The 13,668-nt window shown below is 48.6% G+C and overlaps 3 long non-coding RNA genes across 4 annotated transcripts; all 3 read left to right on the top strand.

Moving 5' to 3' along the window:
• The first annotated feature begins 1,058 nt into the window (after window positions 1–1,058).
• On the top strand, window positions 1,059–2,394 carry LOC143835901 (uncharacterized). Of its 2 annotated transcripts, XR_013230414.1 has the most exons (3): window positions 1,059–1,254; window positions 1,507–1,594; window positions 2,175–2,394. It is a non-coding gene; the product is annotated as an uncharacterized LOC143835901 (long non-coding RNA). The 2 variants fall into 2 exon arrangements; XR_013230405.1 differs by lacking the exon at window positions 1,059–1,254 and having other exon boundaries at window positions 1,262–1,594.
• Window positions 2,395–4,758: 2,364 nt separating this feature from the next.
• LOC143835871 (uncharacterized) lies at window positions 4,759–6,005 on the top strand. The gene is made up of 3 exons (XR_013230379.1): window positions 4,759–4,865; window positions 5,118–5,205; window positions 5,786–6,005. It is a non-coding gene; the product is annotated as an uncharacterized LOC143835871 (long non-coding RNA).
• Window positions 6,006–8,372: 2,367 nt separating this feature from the next.
• On the top strand, window positions 8,373–9,605 carry LOC143835835 (uncharacterized). The gene is made up of 3 exons (XR_013230364.1): window positions 8,373–8,480; window positions 8,733–8,820; window positions 9,401–9,605. It is a non-coding gene; the product is annotated as an uncharacterized LOC143835835 (long non-coding RNA).
• Window positions 9,606–13,668: the final 4,063 nt, after the last annotated feature.

Below are 13,668 nucleotides of genomic sequence, written 5' to 3'. Positions count from 1 at the left end.
AAGAGGGCTATCATGTCCCCTCTCAACCTCCTTTTCTCCAGGCTGAACATTCCCAAGTCCCTCATCCTATATTCATAGGGCTTGGTCCCAGATGATCTTCGTCGCTCTCCTCTGTACCCTTTCAATTTTATCTACGTCCTTCTTGAAGTGAGGCCTCCAGAACTGCACACATACTCCAGGTGTGGTCTGACCCGTGCCGTATACAATGGGACTATGACATTTTGTGATTTTGATATGATGCCCCTGTTGATACAGCCCAAAATGGCATTCGCCTTTTTTAGCGCTGCATCACACTGCCTGCTCATATTTAGTTTACAATCCACAAGTACCCCAAGGTCTCGTTCACACACAGTGTTACCTAGGAGCGTATCCCCCATCCAGTAGGCATACTTTTCATTTTTCTGATCCAGATGCAGAACTTTACACTTATCTTTATTAAATTGCAGACTTTACAATTACAGACTTCAGAATTGCATCTAACTTTAGGATGGTTCTTTTGTTACTTTTGAGTAATCCTCTACTTATAGAATTCACATGGTTTTCCTTTGGACTGAAAAAATCATGCATAATATGTTTTCTCAATGGAATTCTCTTTTGTAGCTTTTGAAAGAGGGTTATTTATGCCCCCTCTACATGTACATATAATATCAGAATGTTTGACTTCTTTGCCTCTGGACCTGGTAGGCATTTGACATATTCTACATGTTATAAATTGAGTGCATAGATTGGCTGCTGAGGAGGTCCATCCAAATACCAATTCAAGCTGGCTGGTTTTCAGCTGTTGTTTTTAATTGGCAGGACCAGTTCTCGTGGCTTGTTTGGAAGCCTCAACTCAGTGTTTTGCAGTTGGCTAATCCTAGCGCTGAGAGGTCATCGGTTTCTCAGCCTCCAGGTGAGCCCTGGAGATTTCTGCAAGGTTGCTTGTGAGCTGACCGGGAAATGTCTGATGGGAAGGTGAGAGGAGGGTGCATTTTTCTTTCTCCCATTCAGGGTGGGACGAACTCAGTTTGGGCACCGGGTGACATAAGAGCTGGGTAGGTGAGGCAAACTCTGACCTCCCGTGGCCTCCCTGACACAAGGACACAGCCGAAGATCCTGAGGCAGAGGCAGGAGGGGGAGGGGCTCATTACCATGCCTTTGTGTGACATCACAGGGCCACTCCTCCAAGGAGGCCTCGTGACCATGGGGACAGGACCGGCTGCAGAGGATGGCCAGCTCAGGGGCAGGCAGGCCAGCCTGGGGTGGAAGAGGCCTGTAAGTAGGAGTTCGAGGACTCGAGACCCAAAAGATCCACCCCGAGCGCCCCCGAAGAAGGCTGGGACGCCATGGAAACCGAGGGAACCGGGCGGAAGAGTTTGCTGCTCTCCCTGAATGGCTGGTGGGGCTCTCCCTCCCAAGGAGCAGGGAAGGGAGCCTGGGAGGACCGTCCCGCTGGCCACAGTCCAACAGCCCCAGAGTCCTCAGGCAGGCCTTCAAGTCCTGAGTCTCGCTCTGTTTCTCCCCCAGACACAGGCAGGGACCCAGATCCAGGCGGCCCGCAGAGGGGATGCTGACAGGAGGAGGCTGATCCTGCGGAGGGCAGAGGCGACCAAAGGCAAGTTGTCCCACTATGTGGGGCAACTTGTAGTGTAAGCAGTGGTAACTGGCAACTCGATGCTGGCGGAGTGCCACGGTCCGAAGCGCCTGATGACGTTAGCTGACGGAAGCTGGCAGAACTCGGCTGGTTGGAAGGGGGCGGAAATTGGCGAATGCAGCTGGGGAGTGTTTGTGTGTGAATGTGTGTGTGAATGGGGTGTCCCATAACTGAGGGGCTTTCCGCCGTCAGCATGGGGCACTGGTGTGAATGTGTGAGTGAATGTGTGCGTGAATGGGGGTGTGTCCGTTGCTGTGTGGCTACCCGCCCTCAGCGCGGCGCACTGGCATGAATGTGTGTGTGAATGTGTGAGTGAATGGGGGTGTGTCCGTTGCTGTGTGGCTTCCCGCCCTCAGCGCGGCGCACTGGCGTGAATGTGTGGGTGAATGCGAACCAGTGGCCATTCGCAGGTGGAAGTCCGTGGAGGCCGGCTGACGGACCCCGGTGGATGTTGGCTAACCGAAGGCTGTGGAAGCCCCTGGAGGATGCCGGCGGAGGGGAGTCCACGATCCCTGCTTACCGCCTTGTTTTTGCATTGCAGGAATGCATCCAGCTGGTCTTTTGGAGAGGCAGGCACACGAAAAGGATCCAGAGGATGTCTCGAGAAATCTCCCTGTGTCTCCGTGCCACATTTCCCCTGGCAGACGTCACCCATGGGGTTCAATGGTTCTGCTCTTCATTAAAACAAACCGTTCTAATTCTAATTCAGCCTTATACATGATCAAAAGGCAACTCTATGCAATAAACTTTGTGTCCTTCCACCTGTAGTTTCTCTCCTGATTTATTTTGGATTATTGGAACTTTTCCTATTTTGGGGTTTAAACGTTTGTACGCAGGTTTTAGGTTTTACGCACCCATGTCACGGCAAGAAGTTGTATTGCTCCATTCCAGTATTGCAGGAGGACTTAACCGGGTTCAACAAGATTTTGGGGGGAAGAGCATTTCAGTGTCAAAGCTCGCTCCATCAGGTCTGAGGGGGGTCGGAGTGTGGTTTTGATGATGGAATTTATTGCCCCCCATCTCCCTGCTGACATGTCCAAGGGAAGCTGATTATGTGTAAAAAACAGGAGAAACAAACATGATTTTATAACGTGGGTAATATGTTAATGTCCCAAGAGAGAGGTAGAGCACCTGGTATGATATTCAAGAAGCATTTCATGTTAACTGATCCATCTCCCCATCAGCTTCCAGCTCCTTTTAAGATCCTACCTCAACCTTTTTTCTAAGCTTCCAGGAATGCTCTCTGCACCCCTCAGTACCAAAGAGTATACTTTTAAAATTAGTGGGGGGTGGGGGTAGGGAGGGAGGGAGATCCCTGAATTCTGTTTTTACCTGTGGATAGAATTATTCCCTGCCCTGTGGCTTTCACAAGAAGATCCCCACGGTATCATTCAGCCAAAGGTCTCTCATTCTAGGTCCTGTTTTCCAAAGTGGCCATCCTCAGGCTCCCAGGCAGCCCTCCAACCCAACGGAATGATAATCTGCCATGGAGAGGTAAACTGCCTCTGAACTTGGGAGTTCCATTGAACCATCACTAATGACCACTGCTGGGCCTCACCAACCCCCAGTCAAATTTCTTCAGAACAGTCTAAATCAGTGATTCCCAACGTCCTTATCACCGGTGACCGGTCAACGCTTGACAATTTTACTGAGGCCTGGTAGGGAGGGGTAGTCTTTTTCCAAGGGACGTCGCTGCCGCCTTAGTCTCTGATCCACATGCTTTCTTGCTGGCGCCCCTGGCTTCCCACCGTCTGCTGGGGGGTGCTGCCAGCAGCAGCTGTGCAGTTCCACGCCAAGGGTGAGCCCCAGCCATGGCGGCCGCTGGAGAACACAAAAGAGTTTTCCTGATATCTAGCTTATATCGTTGTACTTGTAGTTTAAACCCATAACTGCGCGTCCTCTCCTCTGCAGCCAACGGGAACAGCATCCTGCCCTCCTCCAAGTGACAACCTTTCAAATACTTAAAGAGGGCTATCATGTCCCCTCTCAACCTCCTTTTCTCCAGGCTGAACATTCCCAAGTCCCTCAACCTATCTTCATAGGGCTTGGTCCCTTGGCCCCAGATCATCTTCGTCGCTCTCCTCTGTACCCTTTCAATTTTATCGACGTCCTTCTTGAAGTGAGGCCTCCAGAACTGCACACAGTACTCCAGGTGTGGTCTGACCAGTGCCATACACAATGGGACTATGATGTTTTGTAATTTTGATGTGATGCCCCTGTTGATACAGCCCAAGATGGCATTCACCTTTTTTACCGCTGCATCACACTGCCTGCTCATGTTCAGTTTACAATCCACAAGTACCCCAAGGTCTCGTTCACACACAGTGTTACCTAGGAGCGTATCCCCCATCCAGTAGCCATACTTTTCATTTTTCTGACCCAGATGCAGAACTTTACACTTATCTTTATTAAATTGCAGACTTTACAATTACAGACTTCAGAATTGCATCTAACTTTAGGATGGTTCTTTTGCTACTTTTGAGTAAACCTCTACTTATAGAATTCACATGGTTTTCCTTTGGACTGAAAAAATCATGCATGATACGTTTTCTCAATGGAATTCTCTTTTGTAGCTTTTGAAAGAGGGTTATTTATGCCCCCTCTACATGTACATATAATATCAGAATGTTTGACTTCTTTACCTCTGGATTTGGTAGGCATTTGACATATTCTACATGTTATAAATTGAGTGCAGCGATTGGCTGCTGAGGAGGTCCATCCAAATACCAATTCAAGCTGGATGGTTTTCAGCTGTTGTTTTTAATTGGCAGGACCAGTTCTCATGGCTTGTTTGGAAGCCTCAACTCAGTGTTTTGCATCGCAGTTGGCTAATCCTAGCGCTGAGAGGTCATCGGTTTCTCAGCCTCCAGGTGAGCCCTGGAGATTTCTGCAAGGCTGCTTGTGAGCTGACCGGGATATGTCTGATGGGAAGGTGAGAGGAGGGTGCATTTTTCCTTCTCCCATTCAGGGTGGGACGAACTCAGTTTGGGCACCAGGTGACATAAGAGCTGGGTAGGTGAGGCGAACTCTGACCTCCCGTGGCCTCCCTGACACAAGGACACAGCCGAAGATCCTGAGGCAGAGGCAGGAGGGGGAGGGGCTCATTACCATGCCCTTGTGTGACATCACAGGGCCATTCCTCCAAGGAGGCCTCGTGACCATGGGGACAGGACCGGCTGCAGAGGATGGCCAGCTCAGGGGCAGGCAGGCCAGCCTGGGGTGGAAGGGGCCTGTACGTAGGAGGTCGAGGACTTGAGACCCAAAAGATCCACCCCGAGCGCCCCGGAAGAAGGCTGGGACGCCATGGAAACCGAGGGAACCGGGCGGAAGAATTTGCTGCTCTCCCTGAATGGCTGGTGGGGCTCTCCCTCCCAAGGAGCAGGGAAGGGAGCCTGGGAGGACCGTCCCGCTGGCCACAGTCCAACAGCCCCAGAGTCCTCAGGCAGGCCTTCAAGTCCTGAGTCTCGCTCTGTTTCTCCCCCAGACACAGGCAGGGACCCAGATCCAGGCGGCCCGCAGAGGGGATGCTGACAGGAGGAGGCTGATCCTGCGGAGGGCAGAGGCGACCAAAGGCAAGTTGTCCCACTATGTGGGGCAACTTGTAGTGTAAGCAGTGGTAACTGGCAACTCGATGCTGGCGGAGTGCCACGGTCCGAAGCGCCTGATGACGTTAGCTGACGGAAGCTGGCAGAACTCGGCTGGTTGGAAGGGGGCGGAAATTGGCGAATGCAGCTGGGGAGTGTTTGTGTGTGAATGTGTGTGTGAATGGGGTGTCCCATAACTGAGGGGCTTTCCGCCGTCAGCATGGGGCACTGGTGTGAATGTGTGAGTGAATGTGTGCGTGAATGGGGGTGTGTCCGTTGCTGTGTGGCTACCCGCCCTCAGCGCGGCGCACTGGCATGAATGTGTGTGTGAATGTGTGAGTGAATGGGGGTGTGTCCGTTGCTGTGTGGCTTCCCGCCCTCAGCGCGGCGCACTGGCGTGAATGTGTGGGTGAATGCGAACCAGTGGCCATTCGCAGGTGGAAGTCCGTGGAGGCCGGCTGACGGACCCCGGTGGATGTTGGCTAACCGAAGGCTGTGGAAGCCCCTGGAGGATGCCGGCGGAGGGGAGTCCACGATCCCTGCTTACCGCCTTGTTTTTGCATTGCAGGAATGCATCCAGCTGGTCTTTTGGAGAGGCAGGCACACGAAAAGGATCCAGAGGATGTCTCGAGAAATCTCCCTGTGTCTCCGTGCCACATTTCCCCTGGCAGACGTCACCCGTGGGGTTCAATGGTTCTGCTCTTCATTAAAACAAACCGTTCTAATTCTAATTCAGCCTTATACATGATCAAAAGGCAACTCTATGCAATAAACTTTGTGTCCTTCCACCTGTAGTTTCTCTCCTGATTTATTTTGGATTATTGGAACTTTTCCTATTTTGGGGTTTAAACGTTTGTACGCAGGTTTTAGGTTTTACGCACCCATGTCACGGCAAGAAGTTGTATTGCTCCATTCCAGTATTGCAGGAGGACTTAACCGGGTTCAACAAGATTTTTGGGGGAAGAGCATTTCAGTGTCAAAGCTCGCTCCATCAGGTCTGAGGGGGGTCGGAGTGTGGTTTTCATGATGGAATTTATTGCCCCCCATCTCCCTGCTGACATGTCCAAGGGAAGCTGATTATGTGTAAAAAACAGGAGAAACAAACATGATTTTATAACGTGGGTAACAAGTTAATGTCCCAAGAGAGAGGTAGAGCACCTGGTATGATATTCAAGAAGCATTTCATGTTAACTGATCCATCTCCCCATCAGCTTCCAGCTCCTTTTAAGATCCTACCTCAACCTTCTTTTTTCTAAGCTTCCAGGAATGCTCTCTGCACCCCTCAGTACCAAAGAGTATACTTTTAAAATTAGTGGGGGGTGGGGGTAGGGAGGGAGGGAGATCCCTGAATTCTGTTTTTACCTGTGGATAGAATTATTCCCTGCCCTGTGGCTTTCACAAGAAGATCCCCACGGTATCATTCAGCCAAAGATCTCTCATTCAAGGTCCTGTTTTCCAAAGTGGCCATCCTCAGGCTCCCAGGCAGCCCTCCAACCCAACGGAATGATAATCTGCCATGGAGAGGTAAACTGCCTCTGAACTTGGGAGTTCCATTGAACCATCACTAATGACCACTGCTGGGCCTCACCAACCCCCAGTCAAATTTCTTCAGAACAGTCTAAATCAGTGATTCCCAACGTCCTTATCACCGGTGACCGGTCAACGCTTGACAATTTTACTGAGGCCTGGTAGGGGGGGGGTAGTCTTTTTCCAAGGGACGTCGCTGCCGCCTTAGTCTCTGATCCACATGCTTTCTTGCTGGCGCCCCTGGCTTCCCACCCTCTGCTGGGGGGTGCTGCCAGCAGCAGCTGTGCAGTTCCACGCCAAGGGTGAGCCCCAGCCATGGCGGCCGCTGGAGAACACAAAAGAGTTTTCCTGATATCTAGCTTATATCGTTGTACTTGTAGTTTAAACCCATAACTGCGCGTCCTCTCCTCTGCAGCCAACGGGAACAGCATCCTGCCCTCCTCCAAGTGACAACCTTTCAAATACTTAAAGAGGGCTATCATGTCCCCTCTCAACCTCCTTTTCTCCAGGCTGAACATTCCCAAGTCCCTCAACCTATCTTCATAGGGCTTGGTCCCTTGGCCCCAGATCATCTTCGTCGCTCTCCTCTGTACCCTTTCAATTTTATCGACGTCCTTCTTGAAGTGAGGCCTCCAGAACTGCACACAGTACTCCAGGTGTGGTCTGACCAGTGCCATACACAATGGGACTATGATGTTTTGTAATTTTGATGTGATGCCCCTGTTGATACAGCCCAAGATGGCATTCACCTTTTTTACCGCTGCATCACACTGCCTGCTCATGTTCAGTTTACAATCCACAAGTACCCCAAGGTCTCGTTCACACACAGTGTTACCTAGGAGCGTATCCCCCATCCAGTAGCCATACTTTTCATTTTTCTGACCCAGATGCAGAACTTTACACTTATCTTTATTAAATTGCAGACTTTACAATTACAGACTTCAGAATTGCATCTAACTTTAGGATGGTTCTTTTGCTACTTTTGAGTAAACCTCTACTTATAGAATTCACATGGTTTTCCTTTGGACTGAAAAAATCATGCATGATACGTTTTCTCAATGGAATTCTCTTTTGTAGCTTTTGAAAGAGGGTTATTTATGCCCCCTCTACATGTACATATAATATCAGAATGTTTGACTTCTTTACCTCTGGATTTGGTAGGCATTTGACATATTCTACATGTTATAAATTGAGTGCAGCGATTGGCTGCTGAGGAGGTCCATCCAAATACCAATTCAAGCTGGATGGTTTTCAGCTGTTGTTTTTAATTGGCAGGACCAGTTCTCATGGCTTGTTTGGAAGCCTCAACTCAGTGTTTTGCATCGCAGTTGGCTAATCCTAGCGCTGAGAGGTCATCGGTTTCTCAGCCTCCAGGTGAGCCCTGGAGATTTCTGCAAGGCTGCTTGTGAGCTGACCGGGATATGTCTGATGGGAAGGTGAGAGGAGGGTGCATTTTTCCTTCTCCCATTCAGGGTGGGACGAACTCAGTTTGGGCACCAGGTGACATAAGAGCTGGGTAGGTGAGGCGAACTCTGACCTCCCGTGGCCTCCCTGACACAAGGACACAGCCGAAGATCCTGAGGCAGAGGCAGGAGGGGGAGGGGCTCATTACCATGCCCTTGTGTGACATCACAGGGCCATTCCTCCAAGGAGGCCTCGTGACCATGGGGACAGGACCGGCTGCAGAGGATGGCCAGCTCAGGGGCAGGCAGGCCAGCCTGGGGTGGAAGGGGCCTGTACGTAGGAGGTCGAGGACTTGAGACCCAAAAGATCCACCCCGAGCGCCCCGGAAGAAGGCTGGGACGCCATGGAAACCGAGGGAACCGGGCGGAAGAATTTGCTGCTCTCCCTGAATGGCTGGTGGGGCTCTCCCTCCCAAGGAGCAGGGAAGGGAGCCTGGGAGGCCCGTCCCGCTGGCCACAGTCCAACAGCCCCAGAGTCCTCAGGCAGGCCTTCAAGTCCTGAGTCTCGCTCTGTTTCTCCCCCAGACACAGGCAGGGACCCAGATCCAGGCGGCCCGCAGAGGGGATGCTGACAGGAGGAGGCTGATCCTGCGGAGGGCAGAGGCGACCAAAGGCAAGTTGTCCCACTATGTGGGGCAACTTGTAGTGTAAGCAGTGGTAACTGGCAACTCGATGCTGGCGGAGTGCCACGGTCCGAAGCGCCTGATGACGTTAGCTGACGGAAGCTGGCAGAACTCGGCTGGTTGGAAGGGGGCGGAAATTGGCGAATGCAGCTGGGGAGTGTTTGTGTGTGAATGTGTGTGTGAATGGGGTGTCCCATAACTGAGGGGCTTTCCGCCGTCAGCATGGGGCACTGGTGTGAATGTGTGAGTGAATGTGTGCGTGAATGGGGGTGTGTCCGTTGCTGTGTGGCTACCCGCCCTCAGCGCGGCGCACTGGCATGAATGTGTGTGTGAATGTGTGAGTGAATGGGGGTGTGTCCGTTGCTGTGTGGCTTCCCGCCCTCAGCGCGGCGCACTGGCGTGAATGTGTGGGTGAATGCGAACCAGTGGCCATTCGCAGGTGGAAGTCCGTGGAGGCCGGCTGACGGACCCCGGTGGATGTTGGCTAACCGAAGGCTGTGGAAGCCCCTGGAGGATGCCGGCGGAGGGGAGTCCACGATCCCTGCTTACCGCCTTGTTTTTGCATTGCAGGAATGCATCCAGCTGGTCTTTTGGAGAGGCAGGCACACGAAAAGGATCCAGAGGATGTCTCGAGAAATCTCCCTGTGTCTCCGTGCCACATTTCCCCTGGCAGACGTCACCCATGGGGTTCAATGGTTCTGCTCTTCATTAAAACAAACCGTTCTAATTCTAATTCAGCCTTATACATGATCAAAAGGCAACTCTATGCAATAAACTTTGTGTCCTTCCACCTGTAGTTTCTCTCCTGATTTATTTTGGATTATTGGAACTTTTCCTATTTTGGGGTTTAAACGTTTGTACGCAGGTTTTAGGTTTTACGCACCCATGTCACGGCAAGAAGTTGTATTGCTCCATTCCAGTATTGCAGGAGGACTTAACCGGGTTCAACAAGATTTTTGGGGGAAGAGCATTTCAGTGTCAAAGCTCGCTCCATCAGGTCTGAGGGGGGTCGGAGTGTGGTTTTCATGATGGAATTTATTGCCCCCCATCTCCCTGCTGACATGTCCAAGGGAAGCTGATTATGTGTAAAAAACAGGAGAAACAAACATGATTTTATAACGTGGGTAATATGTTAATGTCCCAAGAGAGAGGTAGAGCACCTGGTATGATATTCAAGAAGCATTTCATGTTAACTGATCCATCTCCCCATCAGCTTCCAGCTCCTTTTAAGATCCTACCTCAACCTTTTTTCTAAGCTTCCAGGAATGCTCTCTGCACCCCTCAGTACCAAAGAGTATACTTTTAAAATTAGTGGGGGGTGGGGGTAGGGAGGGAGGGAGATCCCTGAATTCTGTTTTTACCTGTGGATAGAATTATTCCCTGCCCTTTGGCTTTCACAGGAAGATCCCCACGGTATCATTCAGCCAAAGGTCTCTCATTCAAGGTCCTGTTCTCCAAAGTGGCCTTCCTCAGGCTCCCAGGCAGCCCTCCAACCAAATGGAATGATAATCTGCCATGGAGAGGTAAACTGCCTCTGAACAATGGGACTATGACATTTTGTGATTTTGATATGATGCCCCTGTTGATACAGCCCAAAATGGCATTACGCCTTTTTTACCGCTGCATCACACTGCCTGCTCATGTTTCGTTTACAATCCACAAGTACCCCAAGGTCTCGTTCACACACAGTGTTACCTAGAAGCATATCCCCCATCCAGTAAGCATCCGTTTCATTTTTCTGACCCAGATGCAGAATTTACACTTATCTTTATTAAATTGCAGACTTTACAATTACAGACTTCAGAATTGCATCTAACTTTAGGATGGTGTTTTTAAATATATGTTTCTCTCACACCAGTGAGTCTCTCCCTTAATATTTCTTACAAGAACAATAATACGGACCAGAGCGAATGGGATGAAATTTATTCAACAGAAATTCCGTCTCAACATTTGGAAGAAGTTCCTGACAGAGCAGTTTCTCAGTGGAACAGGCTTCCTTGGGAGGTGGTGGGTTCTCCATCTTTGAAAATTTTTGAACAGAGGCTAGATAGCCATCTGACAGAAAGGCTGATTCTGTGAATGCATAGTGCAGGGGGTTGGACTAGATGACCCATGAGGTCCCTTCTAACTCTATTATTCTATGATTCTATGATTCTATGAATATCAATGGCCATATTGATGCAACAAACAGGAAAAGTATGTTATTTACTTTGAAATTCCAAAAAAACAATGCCAGTGTCCATAGGATTCTTCTGGTGATCTTCTGCTCACTAAATTAGTCAGTTTTGCCATAGTTGCAAACTCCTGATCTTATCTAACCATGTATTCACACCAGGCAGATCTTGTTGTTTCCTTTTTTGTGCCACTGAGAGTCTGGCTGCTGTAATTGCATGAAAGAAAAATTATCTGGCATTCCTAGCCAAATTTGGATGAAAGATACTTAACAACATATATTTGGAACACAGGGGGAACTTAATGTTTAATTTCCCCACCGATTTCTTCATGAAATTTTTATCCAAGCCTTTTGACACAATTACTGGGCCACCACACTGGACAGAAAGAGCCCATTGTGTCTAATACTTCCATTGAATTGCCTAGACATTCTGCTTATAACTTTTATGTATGTATGTATGTATGTATGTATGTATGTATGTATGTATGTATGTATGTATGTATGTATGTATGTATGTATTTATTTATTTATTGTATTTCTATACCACCCTCCCCGAAGGCTCAGGTTTACAGGAAACAACAAAATAGTACAGGTAACATCATTCAAGTAACAGTAAGGTGGTTTTAGGAACTCAAACCATCTATAAATGGGTGGCCATGTTGATCTGCAGCTAGACAGTTAAATTCAAGTTTGTACCTTAGAGATCAACACAATTTTCAGGGCTCCCTTCAAAAAGCCTATACCCCATGAATTTGGCTGGTCCCTAAGGTGCTACTGGACCCTGTTATTGCTGTTGGAATCCTTGGTTTAAGATGATCCTGAAGCATTGCCAGTATTCGGACATCCAAGTTCTCAGTTCTCCCTCCCCCAGAATGTCAGGCTTTCATATTTACATTCCACTTCTAAAGATAAAGAATTGTGGTGGCAGCTGTGCTTACAAGGTGGAATAATTGGGAACAGAATATTGGTTGACGTGGAAAAGTTGTTCCAGTTACATAAGTCTCCAAGATCAAGGCAGCAGTGGTCTAGTAAAGAAGAAGGGAAAAGTCCAAATGAACCATGTGCCACTTAGTGCATGCTACCTGCTTTCTGAAGAGAAACAGCAGAGAAGTGCTTGTATTGTGTGCCTAATTACCCTTTATGAAGCGACTGTACGTTTCTGATCTAAGGAGACACATGCATTGTGCTATGTCAGGTCACGTCAAGTTGCATGGCGTTATCTGATGTAAGATCATCCGATGCAGCCTGACGTGGCGCATATTAGCACCAATGGAAGCATCTAAATGCCAAGCCATTTCCAATAAATAGGACGGGGTACAAATCAACAAGAACCAGATGGGGATTTATCCTGCAGCTCTGCAAAAATGCCAGGCGACCAAAGAGATAGAAGCGCATTGTCTAGCGGATTTGTGAGGCAGGGGAGAGGCGGAAAAGAACTTCAATGTGCTTGTTGGCATTTGTTTGAAGAAAAGATTCAGCGCGGTAGGGAAATGGCTACTGTGTCAGAATAATCTGACAGCCTTCTTACGCCAAGAGAACATACTATTGGCAGCTATTTCTGTGTTTTGCACACACCTTCCGTCTCGAACCTCCACGAAGTTTCATCCAAGTCTGGTTAATAAAGATGCTGTAACATTTGCTGCTGCAAACTGTATAAATAAATCAGACAAGAGTCTGGTGTGTGAAACCCAAAGGAACTTTGGGTGACTTTTGTAGTCTCCTGAGCGTTCCACACAGACACTTCCTTCCAGACAATAACTCACTGGACATTTGGGTTCCTCCTTCAAATCATGCCACAATTCAAGCCAAATGTTGACAAGCTGAAGAGACTTTAGAAAAATATGAGAAGAAGGCCTGAGGGCAACTCAAGACAACCTTTGGCGTCTTCTGTTTATAAATGACTCACTAGATTAGCAGATCAGACTATTGATTCACCACTAGCTCATGCCAAGGACTTTAGGACACAGAAAAAGGTCCTTCCCAAATAATTTGTTCTATTATTCTATCATTTATGTTATTTATAGTCCAACTTTCTCACCCAGGTGGATTACACAGTGTGAATCAGTAAAACCAACAAAACGAAACATTCATTAACTAATGCATTAGGTTTTTAGAAACCTGGAACCACCAGACAGAGCTGAAGCATTACATGACCTATTAAGGGATACAGAAACTTCTTAAAAGGATCCCACTTACATCAGGATCCCACTAACAAAGTAGTAGACCACAGTCCCAACACAAGTAAGTTTGTGTACCATTGTGTACAGTGCAACTCTATCTGGCCCGTGCACAGGATTTTTAAAATGGGGGTTACAATACATTCTAGAACCTTCACGAAGTTCTTCCTCACTCTTGAATTTTTAAACTCTTTTTCTATTATTTTTCTGTCTCATACCATTGTTACTAGGTTTTCATTGATTCAATGAGTTGCTTTTTGTATTATTTCTTTTGTTTAATCTTTGGTGGGGCTAAACCCCCAATCCCACCCCTACCCCCGCTTGTGCATTATCTTGCACCCTATTACCTATGTAGAAAAGCCCTCTTGAATCTGCCACAGGAGGGTCAATTTGTATCATCAGCAAGGCAAAGCTTTGTCCTGGATCCCATCTCTTCAGGCTGGACGTTGACAGTTGTGAGATTCAAGGGCTCCTTGTGTGTGTGTGTG

This window comes from Paroedura picta, chromosome 1 (genome assembly GCF_049243985.1).
Source record: "Paroedura picta isolate Pp20150507F chromosome 1, Ppicta_v3.0, whole genome shotgun sequence".
NCBI lineage: Eukaryota > Metazoa > Chordata > Lepidosauria > Squamata > Gekkonidae > Paroedura > Paroedura picta.
Note: the sequence above shows the minus strand (reverse complement) of the source record. Positions and strands in the feature narration are given on the sequence as shown.